Genomic DNA, 25,648 nt, shown 5'->3' on the forward strand with positions numbered 1-25,648 from the left:
GGCCTTATAAAAGTTTAGAACATATCCAAATTATGTTAAATTACTTCTAAGTGAGAATAGACGTCAGTGTCATTAATTTTGTAGGAAACCCCGAAAGGTGCTGAAGTCTGTGGTGTATTATTCCCCCAAATCCATAACTTGTCTACATAGCATACCTACCATCCCAATAGGTAAGAGGGCAAGCAAATTTGAAATCGCTTCATGGTTTCATAACCCATATGGTACAATCCAACTCTCACACAGATCCCAGAATCCATTGTTGCCCCCTCCCTCCCCCCCTCCATCCCCCTGTGCAAATTACAATTGAAAATTGCACCGCTGTTACTCACTCTTTAAAACTGCCCTGCTCACTTAAATGTTACATTTAGATTAGAATTGGAAATAATGTACTATTGGTATGCTTACTTAGCTTATGTCTTACTGGGTGAAATTTATATTTTCATTTTCATTTTACAAGATCACTGGCCGGGTGCCACAATGCGTTCTGCCCATCAGAGGAACACAGGAACAAAGGTACGCCTTCAGTCAGGTTCTACAAAAAATTGTGAGGAATATCACAGTTTCAATGAAAAACGTAAATTACGCAAATGGTTGTGGGCAGCCGCCTGCACATGCTTTGAAGGCCCATATGGAGATTGGAAAAAGATGACTTGTTGCAGGGAGTTATAAATCAAGTGCTGCTCGCCACTCATGCACTACAGAGGGGCGTGACTCTCTCGCGGAGGAAAATGGAAATTTCTCTGCTGTGAAAACCATTACCTTGCGTGGCAATATTCACACATAAACTGCACGGTAAGGGACAACATATGAAATTTCAGATCGGCGAAGTCATGAGGAAAAGAAAAGAGAAAATGAAAAAAAAAAAAATAAAACCAAGCGGCCAATTAAATTCTGCAGTCGAGGAATCACGGAGGCTTTGAAACAGCCCAAGGGCCAGGTCACCTCCCTGGGGCAAGCCTGGACAGAGCATCAGTCCGCTGTTTAATGCCGAGAGCACTCAGCGGTGAGCTGCACGATCTGCACATGCTGACAATCAACACCCCGCAAGTAGAATACAAGAGAATACTGATGACCCAATTTTCAAAGGGAGCTCCGGATAAACGTCGCCATGGGTTACAGGTTTAAAGCAGACAGACAAGTATGATGCCTGCTCCCTCTCACATCCCCGGTGAATGCACTTTAAAAGAACTCAATTACCTCCAAAACAACTGTGCAGCCTGGTGGGAGTCACGTTAAGAGCAACTTTACAAAAGGAGGTCTGGGGGCTTAATTTGACATGTCAGTAAGTGTAAGGCGGCATCTGATGCTTCCGATGAAGCGACTGCACCTTTTGGTGCGCCGCTTCTTCCTTTTCAGATTTTGAATAATCTTACGGGTTGATTTTCCAGGGAGTTTCCTAACCCGAATCGGATAACCCTGAAAGCGCATTTTCCCTCAGCTTCAGGGGGTGAGCTGCGCTCATGAATTAAGGAGAGAGGGGAGCGCATCATTTGGCTGATCTCAGCAGGAATTTGCGTTGGTCTGCAGGGGTCAGACTCACCCCCCCAGGTGCTCCACCCCACATCAGAATTCTGGGGGGAGGGGGGGGGGGGGGGGGGGGGGGGGGGGGGTACAGGGGCAACAGCAGGGAGCACTTTGCACACAGGGAATGCCTTTAAAACATCCAGTTTGTTTTCCTTTAATTAGGTTATTGGATTTTCATCTTCAGGCTGGAGAGGAAGCCCCAGTGTTGCAAAAAGTACGTCCAGACGTAGTGACTTCTCTGATTTATCAGCAGATGCTCCTGTCCTGGGGAACACAGGACCCTGGGAACATAGATACCCTCCCCTATCCAGAGCAGCGGAGGCTGTATTCACTGATTGTTTCCCCTGAACTTTGATCAGGCATTCATCTTAAAACTCTTTGGCACATGGGAACAACAAATGGGTCTCGCTTTAAAGAGGAAATGGGGGAGTTTCCTTCAATTATCAAAGTGGGGTACAATTCTATCATAACAACTGTGGTACCCCTTATCATTACTATGGATGTTTACAATGGATCAACTCAGTGGGATTGTGACCTATGCATTTGTGTTGTATGAAAAGGACCTACACTGACTTCATTTCACGTCATTTAATTTCACCATTGACAGCTGTACATTTGTCTTTAAAAATCTGAAAAAAATTAAGCTTATAGTGTATGATATTGGGCTGCATGACAGATTCTATCAAGCATCAAATTTTAGTTATAACTACGTAACTATAAATAAAGTGTGATGTAGCAACCAACTTCTGTCTTCCTCCTCCTCCTGATTATGTTTCAGTTTTATTCCAGTTTATCTGTTCGGTTCTGAGGTTGTGCACCACAATGTGACAAATAATGTATAAGGAACATACACTGGCCACAACCTGATTCAACTTTGGGTATTCTTTTGTGCACAGGAATCATTTGAAGGTAAAAGCCACACCTGGGGGCTGCCTCTGTTTGAGGAGTTTGAGCTTGAAGGCAACGTCAAATGCAGCCTCGGCTCACACACCTGGGCATGCCCTTAAAGCAGTCATAGCAAGCCTTGTTAAATGCACGTCACATTGGCATCAGGAACGTGTGTGAACAGCAACTTCACACTTCACCTGCATCATGATAGCGTGAACACAGACCCCAAAAGCCAGCTATAGCAGATATATAAGATCAGTTACTTTATGTCATGGGGTTCAGCTGGTGCATAACTATGATCTGTAACAACAGTATTTCATCATACCATATCTGCAATGGCTGATTAATCGCAGTCAGTGAGTGCAAGCTGACAAGAGTATCCGCACTGATCTCTGATCTGCGATCCTAGTGATGTGTGTCAAATTACCTCATTAGAGGGAGAAATAGCTGGTTCGCAGGTATCTGACTCCCATCCAACCTGACTCAAGGGGAGAGGTGTGTGAATATGACTGGAGGTCATGCACATTTAAGGTGCTAATTGACATCATCTCACTTGCCCAGGCCCATATCTGCTTTGAGTCCGCACAGAAGAAACTGCCCTCCAAATCACTAGGTGGCACTGTAGCAAATTGACACAAAAAAAGGGCAATTTCCATCAAAACAATGCAGTCGCTTTCTGTCTTTATCAACTCGCCTGGATCAGGATCAAAATTTTACACCAGATGACTGGGGTCAGGATTGGGGGTGGGCGAGATGATCACAGAGCAGTTGTTACACGTGGCCATATCAACATACCAACATAAAACAGAGGAGCAAAAACGATTCATGGCGGGTAATGTCAGTGTGCTAGTACCAAAGTGGGCCCTAAAGCAACATACATTTTTGTCCTCATGAATCAGGGACAAAAAAAAAAAGAACAGGTTCAGGCTCAGCAGTGGTGCGGGTTGTGCGAGTGCATTTTATGACATCACGTACAATGCGGCTATGCTGGTAGCGGGGCAACAACGTATGTACCTACATATATCCTTTCCTTTCATCATTTAAAAGAGAGCATGGCTTGCATCTGCTTGTGCAGCAGAGCTGGAAGCTGTAGCTTGAGTTTTGCATACAGCTGGTAAGATAGCAGAGTATTTTCAGAGGTGAAATTATTCCCTGATTAGAGTTTAACTGTATGCCAAGAACAGGGATTCGGAGCTCACTCATGGAGTTGCAGACCATTGTCATGTTTGTTACACTTGCAACTCCCTCCACCTGCTCTTAGTCTCCACTAACAAGGGCAGCGGCATTCAGCTCTTAGATTTAGCTTATTTTAGCTTGCCGGTTTGATATACTGATTACCGATAGGTTCCTATGTGTATCTTAGCACAGCTTATTTTATCTTAACTTACCTTATCTCAGGTTAGCTTACCTTGCCAGTCTGACATACTGAGTACCAGTGAGACCCTAGCCCATCTTGATTTGCCAATCTAACAAACTAAGTATAGGAGAGTTTCTTCCTGAGAGACAGGGTCAAATGCCAAGACAGCTATTACTCAGTTATTTGTACATTTTGTTTAAATGTGCAATGTGGCTACACTTCTGAAAGTGCAGATTTCTCCTGACAGAACTAGGGGTCAATGGGATATCATGCTGGAATACACATCCTACTCCTCCTCCCTACAGTTCTCATCTCATTGGATGGCGCAATTTCCACACAACAGAATGGCAGGTTTTGTGGCATGAGAGTTTACACTTGGCATTGCCACCACAACTGTTGTGTCAAATGAGAACTGACTTTCAGTGTTGTGCTGTAAGTGCAAACTTCCATGCATTTCTCATTAAAATATACGTTTGATGTATTGTTCTGGTATTCACACTGTGTATGTTTGGTTTCATAACATTTATTCAGACAAGGTATCAGGTGCCCTAATTCTGTGGTTCAGTCACGTCAAGCTTTACAAGTGATACTTGTCCTATGACAAACAATTTGTACATTCAGTGCATCAGTACATTTTAGAATAAAAAACATGCACACAGCAAAAACATTTACAGTTCTGTTGCTGTCTGCTTTTTCCATAATCACAACAAAAAATATGTCCATCATTTCCTTATTTCTGAAACTTTTGAACAGTTTTTTTTTCCTTAAATGAGTCGATTCCATCTCAGAGCAAAGCAATTATGTACACAGTCGATATTCAGACTGCCCACAGCAGGATGCTGGGTGAATCATTTTGACGAATCGTGTTATCTGTTTTTGTCTGTTTGTTTGTTTGTTTGTTTCATTGCATTTTAAATTGCAAATAGCACTCAAAACCAAACTGGTTTTCGCTAACTAAGGATAACATGTCACAACAGAGATAGCACTCCAATGCCACATTTGCCATCTTAGGTTAATGAGCAATTGATCTGTGATGGTTCATTCTCCCAGTTCTTTAACTAATATATTCACCTGACTGTTGTTTTTTTTTGCAGCACAACCTGCAGAGATTGGTTACATCTGGAAGCAGGGATTGATCCTGGAGTATAAACAGGGCGTAATCTCATTGCAGGCAGCACGCTTCCTGTGTGTAGCGCTTTGGCGTTCTCACGCTGCGGACTGGAGCCGCATAATCCTTCTCCTTTACCGCTGATTTATGACTGCACATGGTGCGCCGAGACTGAAATCTTTAGGGGGAGGCAGTGGCAGATGGCGTGGCTTTTAGAGGAAGGGAACATCGATACGGGGGGAAACCGAGCAACTTGGCGGGTCCCTTCAAAACAAAAGACCTTCAGGAGGCGGCACTTAAGCGCAGCTTGGATGGGCCCTAACGAGGGGACGCTCGATCTCAGCAGTGATCCGCTATTAGGGCCGTTGATCGATGCACCGCTAACGCGGTTCAGGGAGGATCGGCGAGCTGGGGAGGGCACGCGTCTCACAACAAAGTCATCACTCACGTGGAGGCATAACACATAGGAAATTTTTCCTATTTAAGTGTTTTCACTGGCAGTCAAAAGTAATGGCTCGCTTGAAGGGTACCACTAGCTTTATCACGGGCACCCAGGTTGACGTCGTACATACAATGAATCATTACTGTCTTGCAGATCCCTTTTCTGGCCCTAATGGCTTTCTCGCATCATACCTCATACCTTCCTGTCAGTCTGGAGGATTTCCTGTGTTAGTGAATCCCATGTGGTGTTTATAGCTGCCCAGAGCTTCCGGTAGGTTCCTAGAGTTCTGATCATAGATTCTTTGGTTCCCGTTTCACTCAATAGGTAGGGTGACTGTGATGGACAGCCCATGGCCAAAGTTCCCGCCCCCTCAGACTGAACCTTCACACTGTCAGCCAAGCGACAACTGCCATAATCAGACCGTCCTACCAGCTTCCGATGTTTCCCGGCGACACTAATCTCAGGAAGAGGGCTCCAAATTATGCGCCTCGCGTTACAAACCATTGTGAGTTTTGACAGCGAGCTCAGCCTTTGGGTACACCTTTTTCAGTGTGAAAGCCTCTCTCTGAAAAGTTTTTTTTTTTTTTTTTTTGCAAAAATGACCTAATAATTCCCAACGCTGCCTGTCAAAACTTTGACATCAGAGCCCACCAGGTACGCAGTTATCTGTGGCAGCTCAGAATGCAGCCGAGTTCCTGTTCATGAATTAATCAGTGCGAAATCTCACAGTCCTCATCACACAGACAGCAGACACGAGTGGGTGGCACCCCAAATTTCTGAACAGGAATCCTTTTTTTAACCACAATCACACACTTTATGATTTTTTTATTATTACATTTCAGCATAAAGCAGCAACCATTTTCCCTGGAGATGGTTATAGAATGCCCTTGGACACATTCTAAATTAATTTTACATTACAAATCAGCAATTCCTTCAAGGGCTGTGATGTTAGATTGGTGCAAGTGCATGCCTGATTTTCGCCAGCTCCCCCCCACCCCATAAACAGTTTTTAATCCCAAGGGATGACAAGTAATAGCTTCTTTCCGTCCAAAAATAGTTCCATTTTTCAGCGTGATCTATGGACATGTTTTATCGCATCAGTTTGCTGACAATTGAAGCATAAAAAATTCGGGTGAATTTTCATAGATCATGCGTTTCCAAAAAGTACCCATCACGTCGATCAGAAATGCGCACGATTTGACTTACAAGTTTCCACGTGCCCACAAATCAAATGATTAAATCTCATACACGCACATTGCACCAGCCGGGGTTTGACAATACAGAGTGGAGGTAACAAATGAAACTGAGATGTTGTTGTTGTTTTTTTTTTTTTTCTCTCCTGTGGTCTGAAGTGATCGCGAACACAGCAGAACTTGAAAAGTAATTGACTGCAGTTGCTGTCGACTCCGTGTGTCCCTGCAATATTTCTCCCCGCAGAATAACAATTGCTCGGATAAAGCATCGCCATCAACACACCGAAACAGTGCGTGTTACGCGTGTGCCACCCAATAAATCATCATAGAGTAGTAATTTCCATGACGCTCTCACATGAGAATGGCCGTTCGGTTTTTTTTATGCATCTTTCTGGTATTCTGCAGGTGCCATGTTAAAAAAAACTTTTTTTTTCCCCTGCTCTCAAAATAGCTGCGTTTTAGGCTTGCTTTTTGTGTTTAAAGAAGGCCGGGTCCAGCAGGGCTCTCTGCTTTGAGTCTGCGATCACAGCATGAAACTTATGAATATTACCATTTTCAAGCCTCGGTTCAAGCACCTTCAATAGAGCACTTGCTGATCTGTGCTGGTGTTCTTCTTTTAAAGGGAATTTACATTTCTCAGTCCAGCTGCAAGTAACCAATTAACAGATGAAGTCATTTTTCCTTGTGAAAATTTGGGGGCTGACCAGGGGCATATTAGGCAAAAGCCCCAGATGACCTACTGCACTGTCCTGGAAACCTTCCAGAGCCTTTTGAAAAGTAAAGCTCCCACAAAACATAACCTGGCAGAGGCCTAACCTCCAGGAGACAGTTTGGCTTCTGCGGAAATGATTACGTTTCTAAAACACAGTTTCCATTGGTTCTCCACACCTTTTAACGAATTGTTATGCACTGTGCATTGTTAGCATAGCATACTCTTGTAATCCAATCAGACAAAGCAATACAACAATCAAACAATTGGTAGCTGGGCAGTGAAACACAAATAAACATTAGGTCAGCCAAACGAATCAAATTTCATGGACACATTGACAAAAAGGAGTTCATTTACATATCAGTTACTGGTTCTAGAATGATGTATTGCATCAGCAAAATTGTACATTTTTTTTATACCACTGTAGTTATTATTTTATTCCATTAAGGAAAACCTTCTTAATCTGCCCTAACCCATCACTTTATGACTTACTGAACGATAAATGATGTTGAAATTTGTGGATTATTTCACCAAATGTAAAATTCAGCAAAATGATATACAAATCATTTCATATCACAGCTGTTATCATTCCAGGTTATGATAGAAACCATCCATGTATCTCACATACACATAAAAGATACACATTGATCCATCCAATTTTGGTGGCACACACAGAAGGGCATTTCAATTGGTGAGAAACAGATGATGTCACTTCAGATGAGGTCTCTGTCCTACAGCCGGTATAAGCCTACAGTGAAAATCTTAGCAGCACATTATATAGGATAGGACAAAATGTGCAGTTTGTCATCAAAAAATGAAGACAAATGATAGACCTTTCGGAAAACAGCTGAAATGCACTATGATTAATTCATTAGACCCTACAAACTGTACACCCTACAGTGTAAAAGTCAGTACACACCCCAATGATGGATCCAAACGTCTGACCTGACATCAGGGTGTGTGTGTGTGTGTGTGTGTGTGTGTATTTGTGTGTGCTTGCGTTTCTTTCTTCTCTCAGCGAGGAAACGGCACGGTTCAAAAACCGCTGATATTTCCTCACAGGGGTTTCCGAGGTGGAAACTGTGAAGACTCCTCCTTGAGGCAAACCCCCCCACCCCACCCCCACAACCACCCCCCACCCCGCTTCCTGCGCCGTCTGTGGCATCGGCGGAGAGGAGAGGAGAGGAGAGGCGCGATGAATATTAAGCAGGCACCGAGAGCGATCTTGCTCCGCATCTGGGACCCGGGACGCTTCCGTCGAGGCCACCAGAGGACACCTCTTCCTTTGCTCTGAGGTCGAAAGGAAAACCGGGAGGCTTAAAAGAGTTGGCGGCCCGGTTTCATCTCCATTCTCGATTGTAATCAGAATATTAAAGAATTCACGCAAGGAGATAAAGGCCACCAGGCACCTCCATGCCTGTAGAGTTCCTCTCTTTGTATATTCTTTAAACATGTAGATTCCTCTCCTTTTGTAGATTACTGTAGTTTTCTCACCCTTGATCTGGTAATCTGTGCTGATTTGTCTGTAGATTTCTTTCTGTTGATCTGTTTATCTATGCTCATTTTGTTGTCTGTAGATTTTCTTTGTAGATCTCTCAGTAGGTTTCTTCTGGTAGAAGTACATCTGTGTGTGGATCTGTCTGTAGATTTCTCTCCATAGATCTCAATGTGTATTGATTTCTCTCAGTGCATTTCATTTGTCTGTGTGTAGATATCTCTGTGAGAATGATTTCAGGAGGAATTCAGGTTAATTCAGATCTGATCTAATAAAAAAGCCATTGCCCTGAACTGATTCATGAATAGCCAGCATATGTGTAACAGACACACATGCTCCCAGGCCACATTGGCTTGATGAATCATTAGTTAGCCATTTTTGTTTGGCCAATGTTGTCCAGGTGTAAGACACACTCACCATGAGGGAGTCACTCTGTTGCAAATTAAAAATTAATAGTAATTTTAAAAATAATAACTACCTCATTATTAGGTGAGTATTGTGACCTGCATGGAGTAGAACATGGTAGATTTTATTGGAATGGTGAAATAATAATTAAGGTTGCTGTCTTAGTCTCTGGTACCTTGAAAATAGGGTCTTAGCCTTCATCAGGTGGAAGAATGGCTAAATGGTCAGAATCTAACCACCGCCAGCCCTGCTGATTTAAAGTGGACTTCTATGAGCCAATCAGAAATGCATATGTTCAGACAGTGAAACATACATTACAGCCCCCCTCTTATCCAGGACATTAGATATATCCCCAATAGATTAACTGCATGATCTGGGGGTACATTTTCTGGTTCAAAGGTTTTCCTCAAGTGTAAAGGTCTCCTGTTTATTCTTGGAGCTGTTTTTATTATCAGATTCCAATTATTTTTATTGATTCAGCCTTGGCAAAATGCAGGTTATTTGAAATATTAATTAAAAATACACAAAGTGTTTAATATTTTTACTTGTGATATAACGTAAATGTCACCTTGAAATGATTTTAAGGTTGAGCTTTTAATTTTTCAGTTCTAATTAAATTGTCAGTAAATAAATGCTAAGATCTTGAGAATTAACGTCATATTTCTCCTTTTTGCCTGTGTGTGTCTGACTGTGTCTTTGCGTTTCCTGCAGAGCTAAGCATTTTTGCAAGGCATCCTGGGAGTTTCCACAGCAGAGAGCAGAAGATAAAATCAGGTGTTCCTCACAGTTTCTGTGGAGGCAAGGAGCAGTGTTTGGCATTACCTGTTTTGTAAAAAATGGCCTCAAAAACAACAACAACAACGTCACCTCACAGTCAAAAATGAGATACAAGGAGTGTGGTAATGTTTTTTTTAAATGCCTCGCTTTCGTGGAAAATTAGGACCGCTCTCTGTGCCGGCTTTGCAGAATTTGTAAAATGAATTACGGCAAGACCTGCTCTGTTTGAAGTGGTAAACGTCAGGTCATGCTGAAAGGGGTTGTAGGTTGGTGGGGGGTGGCGAGGCTACCGCAGTTGAAAAGGGGAAAAAACAAACATTGCCTTTTGCCTTTCTCTCCTTCAGATCTGCTCCTTTCGGAATCTGCTCCAGCAGCACTGCTATAGAGAGCATAAGACTCGGGCACATGCGGTTCACATTGCCTGCGACTACTCTGCTGGTCATTTTGCCCTCTGGTGGTCAGCCATTGTTACTGCAGCAGCCACCCACTCTGTCGGTCAGTGAGTGAGTGAGCCGCTAAACAAGGGCTGTTTTTCTAGGGCTGCCAGAAACAATGACTGTTTCAAGAAGACGCCTGGATGGTGGCAGAGATCTCTGAAAGGGGACTGTCACGTGAAGGATAGAAAAGCTGTGTGGCAAAACAAAAAAAAAATATGTAAGCAGACTGCTCCTGCTCCAACAGAACATGTCACTGTTTTTAGCATCTGCTTTTTTATTTTCATTAAAAGGGATGCTGGACATATGCTGTACTGTTACTATCATTAAATCTGTACTGTGGCAGCACAGTTTGGTCACTTTACCAGCACAGAATGCCCAACACATGTCACTCTATCCAACAAAAGCACCAGATATGGATGCACATACAAATAAGGGCCTGGTAGTGGAAACAGTTATTGGAATCACAACTCACTTTGGGATAAAAAAGGACATCACAGGTAGTGTTTACGTTACATTTACATTTATTCATTTAGCAGATGCTTTTATCCAAAGCAACGTACAAAAGTGCATATAGTGGGCAAACAGGCACAGGCACAAGGGCAAGATGTGTACCGGTCATACAATGCAGATACTGCTGAAGCTGAGCACAAGGTCGGTGTAGCAAGACAGAACTAATCTGATCTAAGGTTACATATATTGAAAACAATCACTGGGACAATAAAGTACCACTATACTACCTAGGCAAAAAACATGCTACAAATACAAGGTAAGAGATAGAACTACAAGTACAAGCCAAGAATCTTAGATCTACAAGGTCGAAATGGCAAGGGTGTCAGTCCAGGTAGTGTCTGAAGAGGTGTGTCTTCAGCTCACATCTGAAGGGTTGGATTGAAGGGGTTGTTCTCAGCGGGGTGGGGAGTTCATTCCACCATTGGGGGGCGATGACGGAAAAGCGACGTTGTGAGGGGTGTGGACCTTTCTGTCTGATGGTGGGAGGAGTGAGGTGTCTGGATGTAGCAGAGCGAAGTTGTCGAGCGGGTGCGTAAGGTTGGATGAGGTCCTGGAGGTAGGTCGGGGCAGTCTAAGAGAAGTCATTATTATTTATAACTATTCATTGGTAGGCATTCATATTCTACAGTCCTTCAAGTGACAACACTAACACACATACACACCCACACACACACAGGAGCACTTGCATGAGCACACACATGTAGGCACATACACACACACACGCATGCGTGCACACACACATACATACACACATGTACTTAACGACCTCCCTTAGTTTTCTAGACTGTCTAGTTTCAGATTAGTACAAATGAACTTGTGTGAGAGCTTGAATGGTGTTTTGGTTGTACTCACTGATCTGGGAGTGTTGTTAGCCTGGTCTGACACTGCTTCTCATTTAAGTTGGATGGATACACTTCTTTTCTCTTGCGCTGGAAGTTGTTCTGGATAGGAGCGTCTGCTACATGAAAGTAATGTAATGCCATGAACAAACAAACGTGGGTATACATGACCACACACTCACACGTACACACAGACACACACCCATACACACGCACACACACACACAAGACAATATTACACTCTGTAACAATACTATCCTTTGTGCTTCTGTGATGTCATAAAAGGAGAAACTGCCCACCAGCACAGTTCAGCCATTGCCTGTTCTCACAGACAGGAAGCTCACGGCAGCATAGCCCTTCTGTATGAATGAGTGGGAGTCGGAGGGAGGAGACGAGGGAGGAGAGGGGGGAGGAGACGAGGGAGGAGACGAGGGAGGAGAGGGGGGAGGAGACGAGGTCAACGACACGTATCAATCACTCAGCAGCCAGTGATGATTTATCGGTGGGTTGACAGAAATCAATAATGAAGGCGGACCACTAGCCTCCACAACGGAGGCTTTGAGGGTAAATCCAGCACTTTGTGACACAGGTCAACATTGCAATGGCTACCTAGCCTCGACAGCGGGACGACTAATGCCTCGTGCATTGCCTGTCGGAGCTTGTCGCAATATCATAGTCAGCATTGTTGTTGTTATCCTGCTGCGAACACAATCGTTTTCCTTCTTATGACAGTTTTTAAATGTGATATAGCTTCCGGCAACACAGATATACCTATGTCAAATCTGTTCTCCCAACTCGTGTTTAAAGAGTCACGCTGGCTGCGCATCGCACGCTTCTTTTGGGTAAATGTGTGCCTCTGATTACTTCCTTGAGCAAGGCTCCGTTTCCACCGAAACGCACACAGCCAGAACCTCGTTAAAACGGGAGACAGCTTTTGCTCAGCTTCTCCTCGTAAGTGAGACGATCGCACCTTTCCTAAGTGGAGGCGTACCATCCTGGACTTAGTCTTTCATGCTCATCGAAATGACAGATTGGAGTGAAAAGAAGATAATTCAATGTATTATTTTTAAATCTATTACAGCACTCCCTAGCTGTCTTTATAGTCTACTGATCATTTAAAGACTGTCATAAATCAACCTTATCTTTTCTCTCCACAGTAGTCACACTTTGTACAAACACTTTATGATCATATGAATTGTCACAGAAGTTTTATTTCAACACAATTCCCAGCTCCATCCATTTTTTCTTTTTTTTTTTGCATCCAAATCAAAATCCAAAACAGAGGGGACTCATTTCATGGTCAATCTAATTTGAATCTGCTACACAAATATTTCTGATTGCGTCAAAAACAATCTGAGGTTTGACAGAGGTTGGCCATGAAAAGACAGCTCTGTTAAAAGTGCTCTCACGGGGACGTGTGTTTGTGCACGTGCAAGCGTGCCTGAGTACATGTGTGCGTGTGTGTGTGTGTTTGGCCATCTGACTTGCACCGAAACACCGATTCAAATGGAAATTAATAATGAAACAGGGATAACTGCTGGCAGTGTATAATGAACAGATCTCCCGGGTCTCCCAGAGATTTGCTTGAGATGAAGCTGCCAGTGCTGGAGAGAGAGAGAAAGAGAGAAAGAGAGCAGGATGTAAAGGGGCAATGAGAGAGAGAGATGGGGGAAGAAGACAAGGAGAGAGAGAGAGAAAGAGAGTGAGAGAGAGAGACAGGTGGGGAGAGGATGAAACTGGAAGAGAGAGTGGGAAAGAGAGGGAGGAAGAGAGTGAGGAGGCGAGAGAAAGAGAGAGAGGAGAACCAGAGAGAGTTGGGTTAAGAAAGAAACTAGAAGAGAGGGGGAAAGGGAAGGAGGCAGAGAGAGAGAGAGAAAATGCCTTAGAGATGTAGAGAGATGGCTTAGCTCGTCCTGAGTACTATGAAGAAGACCTTCAGAACCACTCCAGCTGAAGGATGCCTAACTTTCTGAAAGGTGCTCATCAACATGCACACACTACCGCACCAGCAACCAGATTAGTGTAAACCGCCATACTCCTGAGAAGTGCAGTATGAATCTCCATGTAAAATGAAATGCCATGACAGACTGCTGAAATTATGCAGCCTGTGAGAAGGCAATGGGGGCAGGCATTAAATATTCTGTTTTATATTTAAAGTAGATGAGCAGTGTCTTTCTATAATGGTTCATCCTGAGAAATAAGCTGTAGACTTACAGCAGAATGCCTGCTTTCCATGTACCACTTCACCTAAAACAAAATTAAACTAAAATTCCTTCATGGTTTGATTACCATGTCAGTGTAAATACGACTGTAAATATAAGATATGTTGTTATTTTACATCCATACAAGACTGTATCCTGCTCTTAGCACTATGAGTTGTGAGAATCCCTTTTCAATTATCACCACAGAGACTGTGTAGTAATACTGTGACATTTGCTTCATCAAACAGAAGTGATACTTTGTTGTAATTTTATCCAGTTTCTTAAAAATAATAGTTTATCTTCATTTTTATTTTTTAATAAATGCATGAGTTTTAACTCAACTGCAACACCATTTCCTGAGGTGTTACTCCCAGATGAATTGCATATTGGCTAGCTTTCAAATGAGACTTTGGTTGTGTAATTAGGTCCTACAACAGTAAAGTAAAAGGGAAGAGATGAGGAACAGTCTAAACCTTTATAACACATTGGTAACATTGTACTCCTGATTGGCTTTGTTGGTTTTTCATAGTCCTCTGACTTCTTACCTTTTATACCACATGGTCATGAGAACTGGGACTGAAAATCAGCTTCAGAGCGATTCCAAACACACCCCTCAAAGGGTTAAATTACCCAAGGACACGCTTTGAATATTTACCATGTCAAACTGTTGTACATAGACATATTTCACTTCCTGAATAACGTCCTTTGAAAATCCAAAAGGGCGTATACGGAGCCGCTATCTAACTCCGTTGTGATTAGCCTTCCACTTGCGCGGTGTTTACGCTCTCCCACGGAACTCCCTGGATTGAATCCTCTCTGACATGAATGGCATCTGTCTCTTTTTCATCCGTTGCAAATAACAAGGGAAACCTCGAGGGAGGCCTCCTCCATGCAGCTGATATATGGCAATAGACATCAAGGCAGTCTATAAAAAAGTACTTTGCATGGATCCGAGCAAAATTGTTCGGGGACATTATGAAAATAAAAATGTAAATAAAAACACATTTCCATCTGTAACCTAATGTTGACATACACTGTGGCCTGCAGTATTTTAGAGGAGATAAATGTTGTTTATTAAGTACGTAGGGGAAAAAAACAATGAGAACGGCACATATTTTGTGTGAAATGAATCCCTCATGTTTTTGACTAATCAAGATGTACTATTATGAATCTTAGGAGGGCTGAATATTGCTTACATCAGTGGGTTTCTTTGCAAACAAAATTGTTTTAATGGTCGCAAAGGAGAATACATTTATTTACAGTCAAATGCTTAGAGGGATTTCAGTTTTATGGCATAATCTATGTTAAATTAAAGTGAAATTTTTATTGGCAAACATTTGTACTCATAATGTAAGATGGGTCAGATGCTCCACATTAAAATTATTTCAGTGAAAACCTTTCCTTAAATGTACATGTGAAATTACATGTAAGGTCTTTAAATATAGATTCAATTTTTCCCAGAATTTTTGTTTAGAATGTTTTATTTTGTTAAAAACATTGCTTTCTCTACGTGACTTAACTAAACGTCATTTATGGATTTCATAGTGTGTGACAATGACTAGCTTCATTGTCACCCACCCCGAGGATACCCCTTAGAATACTTGACCTGCTCTTGCCCCTCCCCCCTCCCCCAAGGACCAACCCCCCCTCCCCGCTGTATAAAAGCTACACCCTGTGTATTGCCGGTGGGACATCCATGTGGTCTGCCTCTCAGGCTTAGCTGGAGACAGCCAGAGTGACCTCCTCATGGTCTGACAGACAGCTGGAGTGAGCCAGGGCAGCATAAAAGGGATTTAATCTTACGTACTCAAACTCAACAGTGACCCCTGCTGGCAGCAACCTTAAGATGCCTGCACAGGTGATTTGAGTCCTACGTCCCTATGATCAAGACCCAAGAGCAGTCACCCAAATCCTCTGAAAAGCATTTGTTTTTTTTTTTTTACAATTGAAAATGAATGTCAAATGTTCAAAAAACATATTAAATAAACACACTAAAAGCTGTCAATATGAGTTATGTTCATCTTAAAATCTGGGTCGAAGCTAATGGCAAAGCAGTTGTGTTGTGAGCGAAGAATAGTGACATTTTCATGATGTGTTCTCCACAAAATTCTTTTTTACTGTATGATTTTTCTGTTATTTTTCTTTATACATGAGAAATGATAATGGTCTTACAGTACAAATGGACAGCTATCACCATAATCAGATTGGGGCTATCACTTGAAGCTTTGCGTCAGTAACCGAAAGTTGCTCCTGTGCCTGCTCGGGGTTAAAACCTTTGGATATGCAGTGCACATAATCCTCCCTACTGGCAGTAAATCGTTTCTTTCTCTGTTTTTTTTTTTTTATTTATTTTTTTTATTCTAAAACACACAGTCCCCGTGGATGGAAGCTGGAGACTGCTGGAGATCGCTGCTTGCGGTTTTTGAAAGGGAGGGAGAGGAACAGCTTGGTAGCTCCCTCAGGAAGAGAGCTGCAGTTGATCCGCAGCTGGTACAGAGAACTGTCATTTTAAAATATTCACATACACAAACAGGATAAAGTTCCCGTCATGCAAACACTCTCCCAGCCACTGTGCCATCGATCTGCTTTAGCAACAATGTTTGTACCGAAGCCCTCTTTAAAATATTCATATAGAACAAAGGATTATTGAAAATGATAGATAATATCTCCTTGTGCCCTCTCATTAGAATTTGTGCTCTCCTCCACACAGAAACGCTGCTGGAGAATATTAGGTGATTCATACATATAATCTACAGAAACCAGGAACAAACAGAATTGGCCACTCTATTATAACCTAAATTAACCTCTTACAATGGAAACTGAGGTGAAAACAGAGAGAACACTAGAGAAGGTAGTTTTGCATGAAACAAAAGACTCTGGGCCATATTCAGCAGTAAATGTGAATCCAGCTACCCAGGTTTCCTTTTCTATAATATGCAGGAACACTAAGTCTGGCTCTTTGGCGATAAATAAACAATTGTTGTACATTATGTCCTTATGGATACCTACCATCAAGCTGTTCGTCCTACCTTTTGAATAAGAAAACTACATGTCCTTTTCTTTGTTACTTGCAATACATTTTTCTGTCATTCATGTGACCTCCAAAACGTATAATGTGAGCAAATCAGTAAGCAAACCAGTACCTGCTAATTTTGGTTATTTGAAGCTCAGTATAAAAGCACACTGTAGTCACATGTAATGCTAGCAGTAGTCTTAAAAACAATGCATTTATATATTGTAAAATTGTATGCTGCTTTGGCACATTCAAATGTCTGGGACATGTTCTCTGCAATTTTGTATGTGTAACATGCAATTTTCTGTGGAAAAACAGTCCAGGAAACCTGGGAAACCTGAACTGTTTGAGAAACACAGTCATTCTTGCTTGTGCTAAAACACGCGCTTAGATATGCAGGAGTCGCATCACAAAAAGATCACAAATATGGGAGAGCAGCAAGACGTGAGGAATTTCATGTCAGAACACATATATTTTCCTGAGCAGAAATGGAAGTTAATAAATGACAGCTTTACTAAAAATGTTACCCTACAACATTACACCCAAGGGAAGGAGAATTTGCGGCAAGGCAGCGCAATATGCAAATATTTCTCATTCTGCAGTGTAATTAGGAGGTGGCTCCCATTAAGCGGGCGTGCAGGTGTGTCACATCAACAGGATACAACACAACAGCTTTCCCCACACCCTCGGAAAGGCACCGCCGCGCGCGCGCGCGAGAGAGAGAGAGACAGCATGCTTCATCACTCTCTCCGCGAAGAGCGTCCAGCCGGCCGCGTTAGCTACTGCAGGGTCGTGCCACGGGGGGTGCGGAGGACAAGGTGCCCCCTCTGCTCAAACAAGCGAGGAGAGCAAAGTTTAACAGGGAAAAAACAGAGAGAGAGAGAGGGGCGGACGGGTAGCGAAGGGACGCTCCTCCGAGCACATAAAAACACCATATGTTTATTTTACTGCCTGCATTTTGATCAGCCGTTTAGCTCGAGTTTAAAACACAGGGGTTTGCGGTTATTTAAGTGATTGCAGTGTTTTCAACTGGCCCTCAGAGCCTCCCTCCACCCCAATTCCTTTCTCCTATCCTTGCCCCCCCCCCCCCCCCCCCCCCAACAATAGATATTCCCCATCATTCAGCTCCACCCTCGTGCCCCCCACCTTCCATTTCCCTACCAGCTATTTCCCTATCCCCTTGCCTCCCTGCCCCAAGCCCCATTTTGAGTCTGAGGCTCCAGTTTGACTTTATTCCAGTTTCTCTCGCATCTGTGATAGGAGCAATTATTTCAGGGAATCTTCAGGCTGCCACACCTGATGTACCTCTAAGATGGAGGTACATGCCATATCATTGGAAAGCTACTCACAGGCTCCGCAAAACAAAGATGGAGCTTTCATTTGACTGGATGATGACATGCTAGTTTGCATTTTCCCTACAGTAATCATTCTGATGTTAAATTATTCACATCGTTAAGATTCTCAAAAACATACAATCTCAAAAACAATATTTTTGGTAGTGGTTTATCTTCTCTGAGCATGGACTAAGCCTGAATATACATGTATATCACAGGTACAGACATGTTGTTCACTTAAACAAGCTTTTTTCTATATATTAATTCAATAATAAATTCATAGTCTCCAGCAGCATCAGTAACTATTGGCCATTCCAGCACAAACCCATTCCAAAGTCTTTCTGAATAGGATCATATGATATAAGCATGATAATATGAATGATAATGTCTTTGCTAAGGAGACTATCCAATCAAACTGTCACATTAGCAAAAAGACACATCAGTTTAGAAATGGCAATGTGGGGATGGGGGAGGCGGAGGGTTTGAATGAACACAAAAGTCTGAAATATCAGGGCAATCTTTTATCAAAGAGAAAAACCAATTTAGATAATCTGTGCAAAATAGGGCCCTCTGTACTTAATATGTGCATTATCTGCTTCTCTGAGAATATTTCACAGAAGAAAGGAAGTCGTCAACCATTTCAAGTGCTTTTCACCATCTCAAAGGTATCTGAAAGTTTCAATTGGTTCAGTTTTTAATATTAGCCATCTGAATTGTAGCTTCACAATTGGGATATATATTTTTTGCCATGAATACAGCAATGTACTGTCTGAAAAAATGCCAAGAGTTGTATCGTACAGTATGTACAAGCTTTTCATTTCAGCTAGGATGAAATAGAAACATGTAACTGGAATAATTAACGTTTAGTCGTTTAGTATTTATTATTGTTGGACTAGATACTCCTTAGAAAATAGTCAGATTATATAAATGGTAAATTATAACACAACAAAGTTGTCTCAACTTACTATTCTCATTAAATAGACCTATACAAGTGGTATCATAGGGAGTAAAATGATACAATGTATTATACAGTAGACATACACTATATGGACAAAAGTATTTGGCCACACCTGTTTCTCAGGGTATGGGCTAGGCCCCTTATCTCCAGTGAAGTGCAATCTTAATGCTTCAGCATACCAAGACATTTTGGACAATGCTATGCTTCCAACTTTGTGACAACAGTTTGGGGAAGGCCCTTTTCTATTCCAACATGACTGTGCCCCAGTGCACAAAGCAAAGACTATAAAGACATGGTTTGATGAGTTCGGTGTGGAAGAACTTGACTGGCCCGCACAGAGCCCTGACCCCAACCCCATCGAGCACCTTTGGGATGAACTGGAACGGAGATTGCAAGCCAGGCCTTCTCATCCAACATCAGTGCCTGACCTCATAAATGCTCTACAGAATGAATGGGCACAAATTCCCACAGAAACACTCTAAAATCTTGTGGAAAGCCTTCCAAGAGTGAAAGCTGTTATAGCTGCAAAAGGGGGACCAACTCCATATTAAAGTATATGTATTTGAATACAATGTCATTACAGTCCCTGTTGGTGTAATGGTCAGGCGTCTGAATACTTGTGTCCATATAGTGTAGATTATAGCTATAGACACAGACTGGTGTTCAAATTCCATTATCAAGCTGTGTTTTATGAATATAGTTTTCTCATATTTTTGTCCTGTGTTCATTTATTTTATTTTCATTTTATTTTTACGGCTTCAACCAATACACACTGTTTTGTTGCTTTGGTTATACACTGTTTTTGTTGTTTTGTTGTGGATTACTTCTTTTCCTCCCTTTGTATTACCAAATTCTACCCCCGTCAGCTATGTGCAATCATAAAACAGAAACGAGCTGTATCGAAGTGTTAGAATGCAAATGCTGTATTTCAACAGCACTGCAATACTATTTATCAAAATATAACATGCTCAGAAGAATTATTATTTCAAACCCTGCGAACAACTTCAATGGCCCTAAGGCTTGGAAAATGACAGTTCTTCTGCGTTTTAAGCATAGTCAAGCATTCTACCCCTTAAAATATTGAGTAGTGTACATCTGTACTAGATAGTACTCTAGTACCATATCTTGTGCGCATATTCAAATCCTCACTTTAAAAAGGTAGAACAATGTTCAAGTCTAGACTGAAAGGGAACTTGTTTAAGCTTCAGTTAATCTCCAGATGTCTGCTGGAGCCGTCTACAAGAAATAAAATGGATTTAAGAACTGATGTCCTTAATTTCATCTGATGTGCTGCATCAGAGTGCATTGTTTAGTATCTGCAAATACTAACATCATCTCTCTTTAGGATTTTTTTTGTTGTTATAATGAATATGTATACTTTTCAGATATTACTTTGATTTTACTTGTGCCATAAATGAACTATATCATACACCATAAATGAAGCTAAATTCAGATGTTTCTTGTCTGAATACTTCATTTATTCATTGTACATTCCTCCTAATACTGATCAACTACACTATGGTGAAATGCCAATATCCGTTAATGCATTTAAGGACTTCACGAAAGCATCCATCAATGTGAACCATTTATTGTGCAGAGAATGGAAATATAATTTGCAGTCAAAGTGACAGCTGCTAAACAAGGACATCTAGGGGACGGCACATAGCAGCACAACGACTGAGCTTCAATACAAATGAGTGCATGGCAAATCTGGCATCCCTCTGCATGAGGGAGATCTGCCACACAAATGCTATGTAGTGTACGGACGGAACTCCCCAAAGAATGAGGACTTTAAGGTGCAACCAGGAACGTGTGTTTTGCCTGAACTTTGGGCGGGACGCTGCGGTGGCCGTTCATGAAACTGCTGCATTACAATGTAGTTAGATAATAATGTTCCCCAACACTGGGGACATCTCCACTGTCCTCTCCTAAACCTGTGCCCATGGGTTACATACAATACATGCAGTACATACAAAGGGGTGATTGGACCTTAATGGACAATACCACATAGGTCAGATAAACAGTCTCGACATCAGAGTTCAGAGCAGACTCTCTACCCTGTTAAAAGACACAGCTCTGTCGTTTTACTGCAGGCAGACTCTCACAAGGGATGGCAGCACAGTTAAGGATGTGAACGCATCTTGTATCTGTCACATAAGGGAAACGTGAAAAGGTTGAAATATTTCAGCTTTTCTCCGTTTATGACTTCACTTGGGCTCTGCCCAACATTAGCAGCCTGTTTTATGTGGCACAGCATATTCCCTGTCAGGCACGTCTCCAAACTGAAAAATGAATGACCAAAAGCCAGCGGAGCACATCTGCCACTGTCCTTGGCTGCATCTTAAAAGAAGCAGCTTTATAAATGGCGAAAGCGTTGCTGCAGACATGTTTTCACAGAGGTAAGTGATCAGCGTAAACTTCCATTACACAAAAGTCTTCATTGCTCTGTTGCTACCTGATGGGTCATTATGTGTTTGCTGTTAACCTGCTCAGGCATGAGGCTTGTCTTTCTTTTCTCTGTATTCAGTGAAATAAGAAGAAAAAACATGTGGCTAGTTAAATAACTAATGGTTAGTTAAATAACTAAACATCAGAAAAATGTAACAGTCACACGACATGCAAAATTGAGATACCACAATGGCTCGCCAACTGTGACATTTATGTTCCTGGTAACCTGAACAACTGGCAATACTATTGGTTAACAGTAACTGTCACCCATTTATTCACCAAACACACAACAAAATGAATAACTGTACATGTTCAAGTAACAATAATAAAAAAAAAAAACAAATGAACACACATTCAAATGACATGCACTAGTTGTGGTTTACCTTGATGAGCTGCCAGCAACAGCCACAGTAGAACAGTTCACGGTTCTAAAGGTTGGTTATATTCCATCATCCGTGCTTCATTCAACTGATAGAGCAGCCAGAACACCAACGTTCGACAAGAGCCCAATAAGAAAGCTGCTGCAGTCAAGAAAACTAATCAGCAATAGCCCCATGGAAGAAGAGGTGACATTAAATACCTTTAAGTAAGGCGTAAGGAGTAAGGCGATGGACAAAGGCATCAGCCTTAGCTAGTTTAGGTACTTTACGTTTAATGAACCAGCTACAGTACTTATTAGCTGCATATGTTGCTGCATTATGCTAAAGGGAAAGAACCACCTACATTTTTGGTTCTCATTACCCTGAGAACAATATTGAATATTATCATTATAGTTAGTTTCACAGTAGCATCTTGCAGTTTCTTAATGATATCTAATAGGTTGAAACCTCCTTTGGGTCAGGGAGAACATACCGGAATTTTCCTGTCTCCTGCTTGTGCTGTCTGCACATATCTTTTTGACGTCATTGGTTTGAAGGCTGGACATTTGTTGATGGCCCTCTGACAGCCAAATCCTCATTTGATTGGATGAAGCCTGACATGATAATGATATTCCGGAGGAAGTGCTCATATCCAGTCACAGTTCCCCATAAATATATACAATGTTTATCTAGCTGTGGGCTCAGCAATCACACTGTCACACACCACCAGCTTCATTTTGCATTTGTAACCTAGCCAATAGAAGCATTCTGTCTGGTATCAATTACAGCCCTCGCTTGTCTCTACAGTGTGGGAAATCAGCTAGCAATGGGAGGAAAATGGTACATTGATGTTCAGAGGTAAAATGCAATTTCCAGCTACATCCAAAGAGGTGTAAGCCATAAAACACTATGAGTAGCTAGCAAGGTTAGCTGTGATTCTTGTGAGTTGCTCATTTGAACTCCTCCAACCTCATACAGTACTGGTCAAATGTTTGGACACAAATTTTATTCTTTATTTTTACTATTTTCCACATTTTAGAATAATAGCAAAGACATCAGTTGTGTGGCAAAGCATCTATAGGATCTGTGTTTTGGTAGCTAGTTAGGTAGGTAGATTATGTCCATGGAAACATGATGTGACTGATTTGTAACTGTCTTGTCAGAGACTCTTTTAGCTGACAATATTATATCGTAACGTGGCTAAGGGGTATGAGAAATAAATATTTTTATGCAAGAAATTTAGATTCTGTCTTTGAAGCAGGCCATCGGGTTATGCATTTTTTTCTCTGCCATTCCAAAAACATTTGCCAGGTATGGACTGGATTTGAAATGTTTTCAGTGCAAGGTAGGGTGAATACAGAACAAGAATGAAGCTGGCTTGCCATTTTGACATGACTTATAATTTAACTTTGTTGTAGCAAGATACCAAACCAAGTAGTTAGCTAGCTACTGATGTAGAGATAGGCAAGCACAAGAGATACTTGACCAGTGAAAAAGGTAAAATTTTTCAGAAGTTATACCATCACTTTCAGAAATCTATAACTATCTGTCTGTTGGACACGTTAGTTTTCATTCGCTCCTAAAGATTTAAGTTTGTCTTTTTGTGTCAATATAAACTGACTGTGGCAATATAAAATTACCCTTATATGCCTTAAATGGTTCAAAACTTTGACCATTTAAAAGACCATTTCAGCCTAAATGATAAGCAGGCAGATCCTTTTTTTGTTCATTTTAAATTGAGCATTTCTGTGATGTGAGAATATACTGTAGATGTGAGACACTACACTTTTTGCATCAATGCGCAAAATTTAGTTGAAGATGAGCTGAGGGGGGCATTCCACCTACTTACTGCTGGATCAGAGATATCACCTTCATCTTCAGGTTCTGTAGGCACCATCCCTCACAGATGTACATAAACTACTGTCCACAATGTTTGCTTGTTTAATATGAATCAGCATTGGGAGGAGACTTCCATCAGTCTCAGGGACTAGGATATTTCATTCACAGACATTAGTGGTAAGTCATTCAAATAGATCTGCATACACAAGCCTTGGACAAGATAACAGACAATCACAGAGCCATTGTCTAAAATCCATGTCTTTTATCACAGTGGGCATTATTTTTCAAGTTATTGGTATGGCTAACCTAACTAATACAATTTAAAGTATTATTTGTAAATGTGTTTTAAGTAGAAAGAAGACCTTCCATACTTGAAAAATGAAAAACCTTATTTCACATGATCAACTAGTCTCTCTTTAATAAAAAAACAGTTACATGAATACACTCACATGAAAATGCATGATCAAAAACATATGGATGGCGGGAAAGCCTCTATGCTGCAATCATAAAAACATACCAGACTCTGCTATCAAAGATGAACAACTCTGTGATATTATTTTTACTGCTATTATTTTTTTCAAACCTTTGGTTCTTTTTCTTGGCCTTCCCTCTGCGTCCGCTTTGGTTAGTCCCTCAGACTGGCTGCTCCACAGCAGCTAAATGAATAATCAAACGACATTTGAAATATCATTGTACAGTAACCCTCAGAGGAAGGGAAACGTTAAGTGGCCCCTTCATGTGAATAAAACACACTGAACACCTCTGTGATTTATTAAACTAAAGATTAATAAAACAATACGCGACAGTCTTTCCTCTCCCTTGGAATAAATTGTCAAGTAGAATAACAAACCCAGCGGTGCTATCCAGCTTATGCTAATGAGAGCAGAAATTCTTCAGCACCCCAGCATTAATATTCCATCTGGGTACACTGTGTGAGTGTCTGTATAACTGTGAGCATCACCAGCCCAATAACAGCCGGCACAAAGGTGTGCATTTTTCTTTCTCATATGTGTAATTGCTCCATGCAATCCAGCGCAAGCCATTATCAGTGCATAAGTGATGTATGCAATATGGGGTTGTGCAAATGTGTGACACTTTTGATTCATGGCATCTTCCCTTTAACTGTACCTCTGGGGAGGTTCGCAGCAACAGCTTAATGCTTACGGTTTTGAAGGTGTGTTAAAGATGTTTCTTTAGAAATTCAGCCACATACTCACAAACACACGTGCACATATGTGGTTCTCGGGGTTAGGTTAATGCAGCTGCTAATTGTGGAATATTTTATTAAAAACTAATAAAAGAATGAACCCGCCCTGTGGTGGCCAACTAGCTTATACTTGTTTGCCACAAGAGGTGTTGTGTGTGTAGTGGCCTTTTCAGAATCTCAGTGTAACAGAAATGTAAGTACCATGATGTGATGCAGATTTTAATATCAAATCATTACTGGAATATGAACGTATGCAATGATCCAACGATAGACAAACTTTCTGAGATTTCACTGTCCTGTGAAAACAAAGGCTGCACACCATTGTATACCTTTGTGTTTTTTATTTAAGATAGCAACAGCATAAATAAATCAATACATAAAGTTAAATGCATTCTTTTATCTAACAACCTCCCAGAAGAAGTGTTATCTGACAGCTGTGGATATTGAACCAATGCCTTCAAACAGAGATTTCAGGTTCTTTTTAAATCCACTCCCCAAATTCATTACTATTTCATAGCTTGTAGCAAAACTTATTCAACAACAATGTGCTACCATATTTAAAAAAAAAAAAAAAAAAAAAAAAATTGGAAACAATCAAACAGAGG

This window comes from Megalops cyprinoides, chromosome 24 (assembly GCF_013368585.1).
Source record: "Megalops cyprinoides isolate fMegCyp1 chromosome 24, fMegCyp1.pri, whole genome shotgun sequence".
Classification (NCBI taxonomy): domain Eukaryota; kingdom Metazoa; phylum Chordata; class Actinopteri; order Elopiformes; family Megalopidae; genus Megalops; species Megalops cyprinoides.